The sequence below is a fragment of the Mustela erminea genome, chromosome 1 (assembly GCF_009829155.1).
Source record: "Mustela erminea isolate mMusErm1 chromosome 1, mMusErm1.Pri, whole genome shotgun sequence".
Lineage (NCBI taxonomy): Eukaryota > Metazoa > Chordata > Mammalia > Carnivora > Mustelidae > Mustela > Mustela erminea.
The window spans coordinates 5,828,699-5,843,198 of NC_045614.1; the positions used below are offsets into that span (position 1 = coordinate 5,828,699).

General features: G+C 47.4%; 1 non-coding gene across 1 annotated transcript; it reads right to left on the minus strand.

Annotated features, from left to right (window-relative positions):
• Positions 1–13,976: 13,976 nt before the first annotated feature.
• On the minus strand, positions 13,977–14,083 carry LOC116581279. The gene has a single exon (XR_004281983.1). It is a non-coding gene; the product is annotated as a U6 spliceosomal RNA (small nuclear RNA).
• Positions 14,084–14,500: the final 417 nt, after the last annotated feature.

Consider the following 14,500-nt stretch of genomic DNA (forward strand, 5'->3'; position numbering starts at 1 on the left):
ACTTGTATCTATTAATGTGGTTGAATGGGTCTGAATGGATACACTTGCAAATGTCTGAGCCCCCTTGGTGGATCTTTGTTTAATCATTGCTTTTGTATTCCACTGTGGTTTTGTGTCAGAACATCTACCCTGTGCCTCTTAGCAGTTTGGAACTGTGAATGCCCAAGTGTTTGTGTTAAGTCTTTGCAGGCCTGTATGTCTAAGTGTGTGTAGCCCAGTGTGATTGTGTGTGTGTAGTCCGTATGTGTTTGCGTTTGTATGTTATCTCTTCTTGACTTCTTGAGTGTATGTGTGTGAAGCTCTTCACATCAGTGTGAATTTTGGGATATTTGAATGGATCTGTGTGTGAGCATGAGTGCAACAAGGTGCACACGTGGGTCTGTTTCCTGAATGTAGATTGAGTGTTGGAACTTACCTCTTTCTGTGTGAGTGCATTTCTGGGCGTGCCTGATTGTGAATCTGTGGCTGTAGTGCATTATGGGGGGAGGGTATGCGTGTGTAAGGGGTTGTGTTTCGAATGGCTCTGTGGGTGTGTACGGTTCTTTGTGTGCACCCAGATGCATTTGTGCGTTGTATCTAAGTGAGACTAGGTGGGTGAATTCCATGGAAGGCGATGTGAGTGTGAGTTTCCGCCTTTACAGCTACAGAGGGAGCTTCATTCAAACACGCACACGCACATGCACACACAGAACCCTCGGTGTTTTCTCAACTATATAAAATTCTGAGATGAGACGGCACTACAGCAAGTCAGTTTCCTGAGACGGCACGCCTCCCAGGGGGCGGTCCCTGAGCCCACACTTTGTTGAAATTACTGGGTCCCTTAACATACATTGCACAGATGTGTTTGAGGGGTGGGTCTCACGGTCCGGAGCGTGTGACTGGAGAGGGGGTGGGTGTGCCCAAGGGAGAGGCACTGGGGCGTCGGCCCTCCTGTCTGGATGTGCCCGTGCACGAGGTGGGTGTGGGCTCACAAAGGGGCCAGTGTGTATGTGTTCGAACACACAGGTTGACGTGTGCGATGCACGTGCCTCGGCTCCTGTCCCGAACCCTGTGAAAGACCTGAACGTGTCCTCTCCCCACCGGGCCTTGGTTTCCCCCTCTGTGGCACTGTTGGGGCTCCCAGCACAGCACAGGGAGGTGTTCTGGCCGGGACTGGCGTGCTGTCAGGGGCGGCCACTCCCGCGAGCGTGGCGTGTCCTGTTGGCTCACGCTCGTGTTTGCTTTTCTGGGAAGGTTCTCGTGACCTCTGTGGACCCCAAGGACGAACAACCAGCTGGCCCACACCCCTGGGGGATGCTGAGAGGCTTTTGGCCCCAGAAGCAGACCTGCAGGCCTTCACCTGTCCTGGGCTGGAGAGCCTGGGGGCTTCCGCCGGTGTCCGTGCAAGAGCTGGGCACAGATGCCCTTGCCTCAGGCCCAGCCCCCACACTGGGCCAACTGGAACTCCTGGCTGGGCCAGACCGCCCCACCCACACAGCCGGCTGGAACCGAGGTCCCACCTGCCCCTAAGGGCCTGTTCCTGGGGCCCAGGCAGCTCCAGACACACTGGCTCCCCTGTGTGCAGGAGGGGCGCCCCCTCCCTGCGGCTCCCTGTCCGCCCTCCCCAAGTCCTTGCCTGGCGCCTCCTCCCTCACCTGGGGTTGCCTTGGGTTCTCACACCTCCTAACTCATCAGACAGGCTCCGGTTATGAAGCGGGGGGTGGGGATGACTTAGAGGGTTCATAGGTCAGAATTCAGGACTAGGTTTTGGGGAAGCGTATGAAGCCCCCAAAAATCATCTGCAAAATTCCGCGTGTTTGTGCCCTTTGGGGATCATACCCACAGGTAACAACTTCGGAGAATCTTTTATGCCCAGCACAGTCTCATTTAATTCTCGCACTGCCCCAAGCCTGAGGAGTAACAAACCCACTTTACAGACAGAAACACTGAGGCTGAGAACCCCGAAGGGACACGGCAAGGAGAATGGAAGAGGACTTTGAGCCCAAGGCACCTGGATCTACCTGCTGATCCGCTACGCTGCCCTTCCACTCCGAGGCTAGCCCTCCTTCTGCCCTCAGACGGGGCTGGATGAGGCCAGCAGCTGTGGGGACGCAGGACAGAGGGTGGCTGGGACTCCCTCTCCGCACCTCCCACCTACACCTAACTATAGCGATAGGGATTCAAGTGTAGCCACTGGTTTTGTGCTCCCCACCCACAGGGTCCCACAGTGGCCCCTCTGAAGTTTGGCCTCCGTGGAAGAAGAGTATTATCAGAAGCCCCCCCGCCCCCCGCCACACACACACACACACACACACACACACACACACACACACCATCACCACATCCAGGGATCTCCAGAGACGGTTCTGAAATATTTAAAAAAAACAAAAAAAACCCAAAAATCCAAAAGCTACAATATTGTGCATGCTAAAGTCTATCCCTGTGCTCGTGACACTTGCATTTCTTTTTCTTTTTTTTTAAGATTTTATTTTATTTTAAAGATTTTATTTATTTATTTGACAGAGAGAGAGAGAGATCATAAGCAGGCAGAGAGGCAGGCAGAGAGAGAAGGGGAAGCAGACGCCCCGCTGAGCAGAGAGCCCGATGCGGGGCTCGATTCCAGGACCCTGGGATCATGACCTGAGCCAAAGGCAGAGGCTTTAAGCCACTGAGCCACCCAGTGGCTCCTACACATAAAATCCCAAGATTTTATTTTTAAGTAATCCCTACACCCAACATGGGGCTCGAACTCAGAAGTTTGAGATTAAGAATCTCGCGTGCCATCATCGGAGCCGGCCGGGTGCCACGAGGTTTAGGTTCAGAAGTAATCGATAATCCATCAGATTATTTCAGTAGGGGGCAAACTATTGGGGCAGTAAAAAAAAAAAAAAAAACAAAAAACAAAAAAAAAACAAAGCAAGAGCGCTAGAGAAAGCTTGGAGGCGGGGGGTTGCTGCGTCAGCCTGGGAGGAGGCGGCTTCTCTGAGGAGGGGAGATAGGCAGAGACAAAAAGGATGAAAAGGAAGGGCTGAAGGAAAAGCATTCCAAGCAGAGAGCACTGCAAGGGCCCTGGGGCAGGGGCAAGCCTGGTGTGCTCAGCAGAAGGTGTTGATCGTGCAGAAGAAGCTGCTGGAGGCGCTTCTCAAATTCTCTCAAATTCTCTCCTGTGAAGGACTACTCCACGCCCCCGCCATCCATAAAATGCAATAAAAATTTCTAGAAAAGGGGCGCCTGGGTGGCTCAGTGAGTTAAAGACTCTGCCTTCGGCTCAGGTCATGATCTTGGGGTCCTGGGATCGAGCCCCACATCGGGCTCTCTGCCGGGGCGGGGGGAGCCTGCTTCCTCCTCTCTCTCTGCCTGCCTCTCTGCCTAACTTGTGATCTGTCAAATAAATAAATAAACTCTTTTTTAAAAATTTCCAGGAAAGTACAGTTGAAAAAGACATGCATGTTGCCAGAAAGCAAGGAATGTCAGGCAATGAGGGGGTAAGTGTCAAAGGTCATGGGAGCCCACAGAAAGAGCCCCCAGGGGCCACAGCTGGAGCGAGTTAAGGAACAAAACTAATGTCTAGGGTCGCCTGGGTGGTTCAGTGGGTTGGGCCTCTGCCTTCGGCTTGGGTCGTGCTCCCGGGGTCCTGGGATCGAGTTCTTCCTCAGGCTCTCTGCTGGGCGGGGAACCTGCTTCCCCTCTCTCTCTGCTCTGCCTCTCTGTCTGCTTGTGATCTCTCTCTCTGTCAAATAAATAAATAAAATATTTTAAAAAAAGAAAAAACTAATGTCGTGTTGTATTATAACCCCAAGAATAAAGTCAATACCCGTGAGTTCGTCCTGATACAAACAAGTGATCAAATGCATTCACAGTGGAAGGGCAAGAAATGAACTTGACATGCAGAAGAATTCCAAATCATTTATGGAAGATACTGCATCTTCCGAAAAAGGTGAAGCAGCACAGGCTGGCTTCCTTCCAAGAAGCACAGTGTGGAAAGAGGGGGACAAAGAGGAGCTTCCCAGGGCAGAACTCTGACATACACAGAAGGTCACCAGGCTGGGGGGTCAAGGCCACCGTTTGCAGTCATGACTGGCTGGCAGTATGTACCCTCACGCTATATCATGAGAAGACTGGCACTCTGTGTTCTTCCTTCCCCAAACCCAAAACCCTACCCTAACCGTGAGAAAAAGATCAGAAAAATTCCAACAGAGAGGCACCCTCTGGGATCCCTGACCAGTTCTCCTCTAAACTGTCAAGGTCATCAAAGAGCAGGAAAGCTCAAGAAACCACCCCAGCCAAGAAGTGCCTAAGGCAACGTGACAGCTTAAAGTCATGTGGAATCCTGGGCCACAAAAGGACATTAGGTTAAAGCTAAAGACATCCAAATAAAACACGTGCTTTAGTTAACACTACTAGTGTGTCAAAACTGTTTCATTAACTGTAACAGATGTCCCACACTAGTGTAATATATTACTAATGGGGAAACTGTGTGTGTGTGTGTGTGTGTGTGTGTGTGTGTGTGTTGGGGGAGGGGGTATACAGAAACTACACTAGTTGCTCAATTTTTCTGTAAATTCAACATTGTTCTAAAAAATGATTAAAAAGAGAATTTAAAAGACATGTAGGGGCACCTGGTGGCTCAGTGGGTTAAGACTCTGCCTTCAGGGGCGCCTGGGTGGCTCAGTGGGTTAAGCCGCTGCCTTCGGCTCAGGTCATGATCTCAGGGTCCTGGGATCGAGCCCCGCATCAGGCTCTCTGCTCAGCAGGGAGCCTGCTTCCTCCTCTCTCTCTCTGCCTGCCTCTCTGCCTGCTTGTGATCTCTGTCTGTCAAATAAATAAATAAAATCTTTAAAAAAAAAAAAAAAAAAAAGACTCTGCCTTCAACTCAGGTCAGTATCCCAGAGTCCTGGGATCGAGCCCCACATTGGGCTCTCTGCTCAGCAGGGAGCCTGCTTCCTCCTCTTTCTCTCTCTCTGCCTGCCTCTCTGCCTAATTGTGATCTCTGTCAAATCAATAAATAAAATCTTAAAAAAAAAAAAAACTCTGCCTTCGACTCCAGTCATGGTCTCAGGGTCCTGGAATCGAGCCCGGCATCAGGCTCTCTGCTCAGTGGGGAGCCTCCTCCACCTTCTCTCTCTGCCTGCCTCTCTGTCTACTTGTGATCTCTCTCTGTCAAATAAATAAATAAAATCTTTTTTAAAAAATTAAAAAATAAAAGACATGTAAAACATGAGCCCAAAAGTCGTAAAATCACTATGCCAAGTTACTATAAAGTGTCTCTACACTTCCTGTTTTCTATACTCTGTCATCTGGACAGGTGATCAGCGGGTCTGGACAGCAGAGGTCTGTGGAGGGCTTTAAGCTGTTCCAGGTAAGGGTTCTTCCCCCTCAGCTCTGTTGACATTTGGGGACAGATCATTCTTGGGGGAGGGGCCATCACGTGCATCGTTGGGTGTTTAGCAGCATCCCTAACCTCTACACACCAGACGGCCTGTAACGGGTCCCTCCGATCGTGACAACCCGCAACATCTCCGGACATTGTGCAATGGTCCCCAGCCGGCCAAATCGCCTTGCCATCGGAAACCATGCAGAGAAGCAGGTAACAAAGTCAGGTCTGGAAATGCGGGCCAGAGAGCTCCGTGCATGTTTGTGGGTCTCAGGGCCACGTGGAGGAGCCTGGTATTTCCAAAACAACTCTACCAGTGTGCAGGGATTCGTGGAGGCTTCACTCAGAAGGCCAATCCCAGGGTGTGGCTGTGGGGCTGCGGAGAGCTGAAAGATTCCGACTGTGTTTGGGAGAGAGAATTGACCGGACTTGCTGATGGCGGAGGCAGGAGGCCGAGAGAGGAGGGAGGAGTTCTGGAAGACAGGCGGGCCGCTGATACCTTTCGCAACTGGGTAGGTGCTGGTGTCATGTGCTGAGATGAGAACCTGAGATGCGGGGCCCGGCTGGGCGAGGAGGGGAGGGTGCTGAGTTTCGTCTTGGACAGGTTGAGTTTCAGGTCCCGTAGGGCCACGACGGAGAGCAGAAGATCGCGATCTTGTACACATCGTGCAGAAGTGATGCTCTGTGGGTCCATTCGAATGTACAGCGTTCCCAGAGGGGCCATGTCCGAACGGCCAGAGCCCCCTTCTCTCTGCACGTCTCCCCCCGCCCCGCCCCGTACAATCACATGCGCTCTTCTGACATTACCCCTCGGGGAATATCGCCCTTTCCGTGGGCACATGCGGCATCGCTCAACACGATGCGTACAAGATCGGGAACCTCCGCTCCCCTTCGTGGCCCTTCTCCTCTGCCGCACGGAAGGACAACGGGACTTGGGAGCCTCCAAGGTCCCTTCAGGATGTGAATGGATACATAAACTATGGTCAACTGGCGTATCATAAAGCTCGTGAAAAGAATGAACTTTCAAACCACAAAAAGACATGGAAGAATCTTAAATGCTTCTTACTAAGAGAAGGAAGCTGATCCGAGAAGGCTACAGACCATCTGATCCCAGCTCCAGGACCTTCTGGAAAAGGTGAAACCCTGGAGCAATTGCCAGGGGTTCATGGGGGCGGGCGGGACAAACAGGTAGAGCACAGAGGAGTTTCAGGGCAGTGAAAATACTCAGTGTGAGACTATAATTATGATCACACGTCACTACACACTTGTGAAAACCCACAAAAAGTATGACACCAAGAGTGAACCCTGATATAACCTATAGGCGCTGAGAGATGGTGATGTGTCCGTGTGGGTTTGATTGGGACAAATGTCTCCCTCTGGGGCGGTGCTCATAGTGGGGAAGGCTGTGATTTTGTGATGGCAGCGGGTATATGGAAATTCTGTATTTTCTGCTCAATTTTACTACAAACTTTAAACTGTTTTTTAAAATAGTCTATAATAGGAGTGCCTGGGTGGCTCAGGGGGTTAAGCCTCTGCCTTCAGCTCAGATCATGATCTCAGGGTCCTGGGATCGAGTCCCGCATCCGGCTCTCTGCTCAGCAGGGAGCCTGCTTCCCCCTCTCTCTCTGCCTGCCTCTCTGCCTACTTGTGATCTCTCTCTCTGTCAAATCAATAAAATAGGATCTTTAAAAAAATAGTCTATTATAAACACACACACGTAGTCCGGACTGAAACAGGCCAAGGGACAGAGATGATCTCAAGTACGCCTTCTGTCCTTGACGGGAAGAAATTTTCTGTCCACTTCATCTCTTTTGTTCCCCCTCCCTCTGGTAGGACGAGGTCTTTGGGCAAACAGATGTGAGGCAGTGACTTTGCAGATATAAAACCTGACGACAATGTGATTGCAGAGGATGAGGGAGGAGGAGAAGTGGAGAGAAGAGGGGCTCTGGCTGCTCTTCCGGCGTCGGTGAAGCCTGGAGGAGCTCGACACAGATGAAGGCTCCGTATCATCCTCTAAGCTCATTGCTGTGCCCACTGGCCCTTGCCAACCCCGCGGGGACAGCTAAAGGACATGCTGGGGAAGGCTGATCTCATACAAACTTTGGGTCCTGTGACGCTGCCGTCTGCCGAGACCCCACAGCTCAGGATCCCGTCAGGAGTCATGCCCAGAACCTGGAGTGCCCTCGGAGAAGTCCGAAATGGAAGCCCCACGGACACCGACATACCGGCTGGCTGGCAACGGAGCCTGGAGAGGAAAACCAAAGGGGGCAAGGTTTTCCAGAGGGAGGGAGTGCGCCCCAGGGTTTGGGGCTGGCCTGGAGGGTCTGTGGGATCAGGACGGAACACTCACGGCGGGTACAGGAACACAGTGTTCCATAGTGACCTCGAGGAAAGCAGTTTCAAGGGGGCGGCGTGTGGGAGGTACAGGGGAGGGAGTCAAAGAAGTGAGATGAGAGAGAAGGAAAACCACCTCTGTCCCCTCGGGAATCTTCCCTCTGAAGCCTCGCTGCATCTCCAGCCACCCGCCACGACTTTCTCCGCTGTCCTCCCAAACCGCTCCTCCCCTGGGCACCCGGGAGGCTCAGTCTCTGCCTTTGGCTCAGGTCATGATCCCAGGGTCCTTGGATCGAGCCCCGCATCGGGCTCCCTGCTCAGCAGGGAGTCTGCTTCTTCCTCTCTCTCTCCTGCCCCTTCCCCTCCCAGCCTGTCCTTGCTCTCAGTCTCTCTCAAATGAATAAAGACAATCGCGAAAACAACAACAACAACAACAACAACAACAATAAAAAGGAAGCTGTTCCTCCCCCCAACCTCCCGGAGTCTTCTCTTTGTGCTCCGTTTCCGTATCTTCTCTTTCCCTCAAACTCAATCCCTGCTCTGGGGGGATCCTGCAGAGGAAAGGAACCGTCAACCTTGGTTAGTGCAAACCTCCCCCAAGCTAAAACAAGCCCCCTCTGCAGCATCTCTGTCTCCTCTTGTACAGCCTGTCTTTGATTCTTTCCATGAGAAGGTGGCTCCGCCGGCCCCAGATCCATTCTTTTCGCCGAATCATACATGCACATGCACACAGTACATACTGAGTTCGTGCTTGGAGGGTCTGTTTCCTAGACTCCCCACCTCATTTTTCAATTTTCCTAGCAAATGATGTATCCTACACATGAAGGTAATTGTAAGGTGTGGAGTACCTTGTAGATTACAGGTTTTCATTTCTTTCTTTTTTTTTTTTTTAAAGATTTTTATTTATTTGTTAGAGAGAGAGAGAGATACAGAGCGCAAGCACAGGCAGACAGAGTGGCAGGCTAGAGGCAGAGGGAGGAGGCTCCCTGCCGAGCAAGGAGCCCGATGTGGGACTTGATCCCAGGACGCGGGGATCATGACCTGAGCCGAAGGCAGCCGCCTAACCAACTGAGCCACCCAGGCGTCCCCAGGTTTTCATTTCAAACACAGAAATTAATATAGCATCTCCTATGTGCTAGGAGTTGGGGTATCAGCCCGGATAGACAGACACAGTCACTGTCCTCACGGAGCTTATATTCTAGTGGGAACATGGACACTGAACAGCTAAAGACACAATTATGTGATTAAAGGTGTGGTGAGTGCTCTGGGAGAACGAGACGTAGGAGGACTGGTAGACAGGAAGACCATGCAGTAAGGTGGTCTTTGTGAATGTGCAATACTCTTCTTTCTTTTTTTTTTTTAAGATTTTATTTATTTACTTGACAGAGAGAGATCACAAGTAGGCAGAGAGGTGGTGAGGGGGGGCGGCGGAAAGCAGGATCCCGGCTGAGCAGAGGAGACCCCCCCCCATGTGGGGCTCGATCCCAGGACCCTGAGATCATGACCTAAGCCGAAGGCAGAGGCTTAACCCACTGAGCCACCCACGCAGCCCTGCAGTACTCTTCTTATACTTCCACAAATAAAACTGGTCACACAAAATCACTAAGCAAGTAATAGGAACAAATCTGTTCCTTAGGGGCAGAAACTTCCCACAGGGAGGCAGTGTGTATGGCAGATTGTTGAAGTGATGGCTCCCAATTTGTTCACATCTGCCCGTCTCCACCCACCTGGGGGCTCCCCGCCCACTCTGAGTCAGTGTGACTTATTTTGGCCAATGGGACTATGGGAAATGTGATGGAGACAGAGGCTTGAACAAGAAAACTTGCACAGTGAAATAAAAGAGATCACTATAGGTCCTTCAGACATTGAAAGGATAGTGAAGGGCGCCTGGGTGGCTCAGTCAGTTAAGCGTCTGCTTTTGGCTCAAGTCACGGTCTCAGGGTCCTGGGATGAAGCCCTGAGCCCCACAGTGGGCTCTCTGCTCAGCGGGGAGCCTGCTCCCCCACCCCCAAAGCTGCCTGCTTCTCTGCCTACTCGTGATTTCTCTGTCAAATAAATAAATAGAATCTTTAAAAAAGAAAAAAAAAAGGATAACTAGGGAATTTTATGAACAACTTGATATCTATAAATCTGAGAACTTACATGGCACATACAAACTCCTTGTAATGCAAGACTACAAAAACTTACTTAAGAAGAAAATGGACAACCTAGGGACGCCTGGGTGGCTCAGTGGGTTAAAGCCTCTGCCTTTGGCTCAGGTCATGATCTCAGAGTCCTGGGATGGAGCCCCGCATGGGGCTCTCTGCTCAGCAGGGAGCCTGCTTCCCTCTCTCTCTGCCTGCCTCTCTGTCTACTTGTGATCACTCTCTCTCTGTCAAATAAATAAATAAAATATTTAAAAAAAAAGAAAAAGAAAAAGAAAAAGAAAAAATGGACAACTTAAATAGTCCTCTATTTAAAAATGGAATTTGAGGGGTACCTCGGTGGCTCAGCGGGGAGCCTGCTTCCTCCTCTCTCTCTGCCTGCTTCTCTGCCTACTTGTGATCTCCATCTGTCAAATAAGTAAATAAAATCTTCCAAAAAAATAAAAATAAAAAAGGAATTTGTGATTTAAGCCCTTCCCACAAAGAAAACTCCATGCCTGGATGGCTTCATTGGTGAATCCTACAAAATATAAGAAAGAAATAATACTAGTTCTTACACAAATTCTTCCAGAAAGTAGGAGGGCACACTTCCCAGTTCATTCTATAAGGGTTATATTAATCTGATACCACAACCAGATAAGGACATTATAAGGAAAAAAAAAAACCTTACAGACCACTATCTTTCAAGAATATAGACACAAGGGGCACCTGGGTGGCTCAGTGGATTAAAGCCTCTGCCTTCGGCTCAGGTCATGGTCTCAGGGTCCTGGGATCGAGCCCTCCATCGGGCTCTCTGCTCAGCAGGGAGCCTGCTTCCCCCTCTCTCGCTGCCTGCCTCTCTGCCTACTTGTGATCTCTGTCAAATAAATAAATAAAATCTTAAAAAAAAAAAAGAATATGGACACAATTCACAGACCTGTACCCCTGGGGCTAATAATGCATTATATGTTAATTTAAAATTTTTTTAATTAAAAAAATAAAATCTTAAAAAAAAAAGAATATGGACACAAACCATCCTTAACCAAATATTAGCAAATAGAGTCCAGCAATTTATACAAAGGGAAATACATCATGACCACATGGTGGTTTATCTGAGTAATGCAAGGTTGATTTAGCATTTGAAAATCAATCATCTTGATTTGCCGTACCCAGAGATTAGAAAAGAATAATCAGATGAGAATCATCATCTTAATAGATGTAGAAAATTCATTTGACAAAAATCAACACAGACTCATGATATTGGAAAAAAACTCTCAACAAACTAGGAATAAAAATTTTCCTCTATGGGACGCCTGGGTGGCTCAGTTGTTAAGCATCTGTCTTTGGCTCAGGTCATGATCCCAGGGTCCTGGGATGAGCCCCACATCCCCCACATCGGGCTCCCTGCTCCGTGGGAAGCCTGCTTCTCCCTCTCCCACTCCCCCTGCTTGTGTTCCGTCTCTCGCTGTGTCTCTCTCTGTCAAATAAATAAATAAAGTCTTTAAAAAAAAATTTCCTCTATGTACTAAAAAGCATATATGAAAACTTATAGCTAAAACAATATACTTAATATTAAATGTTGAGATGTTTTATCCCAAGACTGGGAACAAGGCCAAGGTATCTGCTCTCACTGCCTCTATTCAGCATTGTGTCTGAAGTCATGGCCAGGTTCATAAGGCAAGACAAGAAATAAAAAAGCACAAATAGGAAAGAAAAGTTAAACATGATTGTCTGCATGAATGAAAAGAAAGAAAACAGTAAAATACAATCATCTACATAGAAAATAAAAAAGACTGGACATAAGGCTACTAGACCTATTGTGAGTTTAGCAAAGCTGTAGGATACAAGATCAATATATAAAAACGAATTCTGTCTCTACATATTAACAACAGACTACTGGAAAATGGAAATATGAAAAATCAATATTATTTTCAATATCGTCAGAAGCATGAAATACTTAGAGATAAATCTAACAAGATGTGTACAAGACCTATACATGGAAAACTAGAAAGCACTGTACAGAAAAATCAAAGAAAGCCAGAACAAACACAGAAATACACTACGTTCATGGAGTAGAAGATTCAATATTGGTAATATGTCATTTCTCCCTAAAATGACCCATAGATTCAGTGCAATCCCACTGTAAATTTCAGTAGGTTTTTTCGGTAGAGGCTGGCGAGTGGATTCTAAAGTTACAGAAATGGGAAGGACCTGGAAGAGCTTAAGCAATCTGAAAAAGAATGAAGTTGGGGTGCCCGAGTGGGTCCCCAGTAATAAAATAATAATAATAATAATAAAGAATGAAATTGCAGGATGTAAGTTACTTGATCTCAAGACATAAAGTTACAGTAGACTAAACAATATTATGTTGGTATAAGGATAAACCTATATATTAGTGGACTAGAAAGCCCATAAATATAGACCCACACATACATGATCAGTTGTCTTAATAAAGCTATCCAGGTAACTTGATGAGAAAAGGATAGTCTTTCTGACAAGTGGGATGGAAAAATTATGCATCTGTATGCAAAAATAAATAAATAAACCTTGATCCCTACCTCACATCATATATAAAAGTAACTCAAAATAGATTACAGACCCAAACCTAGAATTAAAACTATAAAACTTCTAGATGAAAACATAAGAGAAAATCTCTATACCCTCATTTTAGGCCCATATTTCTTGGTAGGATAAAAAACAAAAAACAAAAAACAAAAAACAAAACACAAAAAAACCCCAGATCATTCAAAAAGTGACAAATTGAACTTAACCCAAAGATGGAACTTTTTGGTCAGTCTTTCCATGATACCATTAGGAAAATGACAATACAAGCCACAGACTGGGAGAAAACATTCTTAAAGCACATATCTGATAAAAGACTTGTATCCAAGAATATATTAAAAATCCTCACAACGCAATATGACAAACAATGTGGTTCTTCCCCCCATGGGTAAAAGATTAAACGAGCACTTTACCAAAGAAGTTATACAAACAGCAAGTAAGTATGTTCAGTATCATTAGTGATCAGACAAGTTTCAATTAAAACTGCAAGGAGAGGCACTCCCACTACAATAACAAAAATAAATTAGTTAATTAAAATTAAAAATAAAAGATAAGATATGACAGAACCAACGGTTGGCGAGTATGTGAAGCAATTAGAACACTCGCCCACTGCTGAAATGGTGTGGCCACTTTGGAAAACAGTTTGGCAGCTCCTTATAAAGTTAATAAACACACACCATCACATATGATACAACTATTTCACTCTCCCACAGAGATGTAAGGGAAGCGACTGTGTTTTTCCATTTCTCATCACCGTTGCTACAGACTGCAACATGGTGCTCGCACAGAGCTGGTGCAAACGTTTGTTGAATGAATAAGGAAAGCCCATTTGACTCTTTGATCATTTGATGCATTTTCTGGTCTGCAGACCCTTTTTGCCTAACGCTGAGAAAGAATGCAAGGAGTTCAGTTCCAGAACTGCTGGTTTAAGTCCCACCTGGGAGACAATCCCAAACTGGTCACAGAGAAATGGCACCTCTCTCAGAATCCATGACAAGTGAGGGGACCCCGGGCAGGGAAGACTTCATTGGAGTTCAAACAGATTGCCCAGGTCACCTACCACACTTCCCAGTACACATGAGAAAGTGTAACATTCTCTAACACTCTTTGCATAGGGCTCGGACAACTGGTTGACCATTTGGGAAAATAATCAGTTCAAACCCTATAACACATCACGATAACAAACTAAACTTCAGATTGATGAAAGAATTAAGAGTAAAATGGCAAAGCCATAAAATAAATTGATAAAATATTTTAAAAAATCAAAGGAATGGGCGCCTGGGTGGCTCAGTGGGTTAAGCTGCTGCCTTCAGCTCAGGTCATGATCAAAGGGTCCTGGGATCGAGTTCTGCATCCAGCTCTCTGCTCAGCAGGGAGCCTGCTCCCTCCTCTCTCTCTGCCTGCCTCTCTGCCTACTTGTGATCTCTCTCTGTCAAATAAATAATAAAATCTTTAAAAAAAAATCAAAGGAAGAATATTTGACAATGCCTGAAAATTATATGAAATTCAAAATTTCAAAGGGTGCCTGGGTGGCTCAATTTGTTAAGCACCTGATTCTTGATCTCAACTCAGGTCTTGATTGCAGGGTCATTTTTTTTTTTTTTTTTAATATGGAACGCTTCACGAATTTGCGTGTCATCCTTGCGCAGGGGCCATGCTAATCTTCTCTGTATCGTTCCAATTTTAGTATATGTGCTGCCAAAGCGAGCACACAGGGTCTTGAGTTCAAGCCCCTCCTTTAAAAAATTTTTTCTTGGGGCACCTGGGTGGCTCAGTGGGTTAAAGCCTCTGCCTTTAGCTTGGGTCATGATCCCGGGGTCCTGGGATCAAGCCCCGCATTGGGCTCTCTGCTCAGCGGGGAGCCTGCTTCCTCCTCTCTCTCTCTGCCTGCCTCTCTGCCTACTTGTGATCTGTTTGTCAAATAAATAAATAAATAACTTAAAAAATTTTTTTTCTTAAAGATTTTATTTATTTATTTGTCAGAGAGAGAGAGAGAGAGAGCTCAAGCAGGGAGAGCAGCAGGCAGAGGGAGAAGCAGGCTCCCCACTGACCAAGGAGCCCGATGCAGGGGATCCTAGGACTCTGGGATCATGACCCAAGCCAAAGGCAGATGTTTAGCCAACTGAGT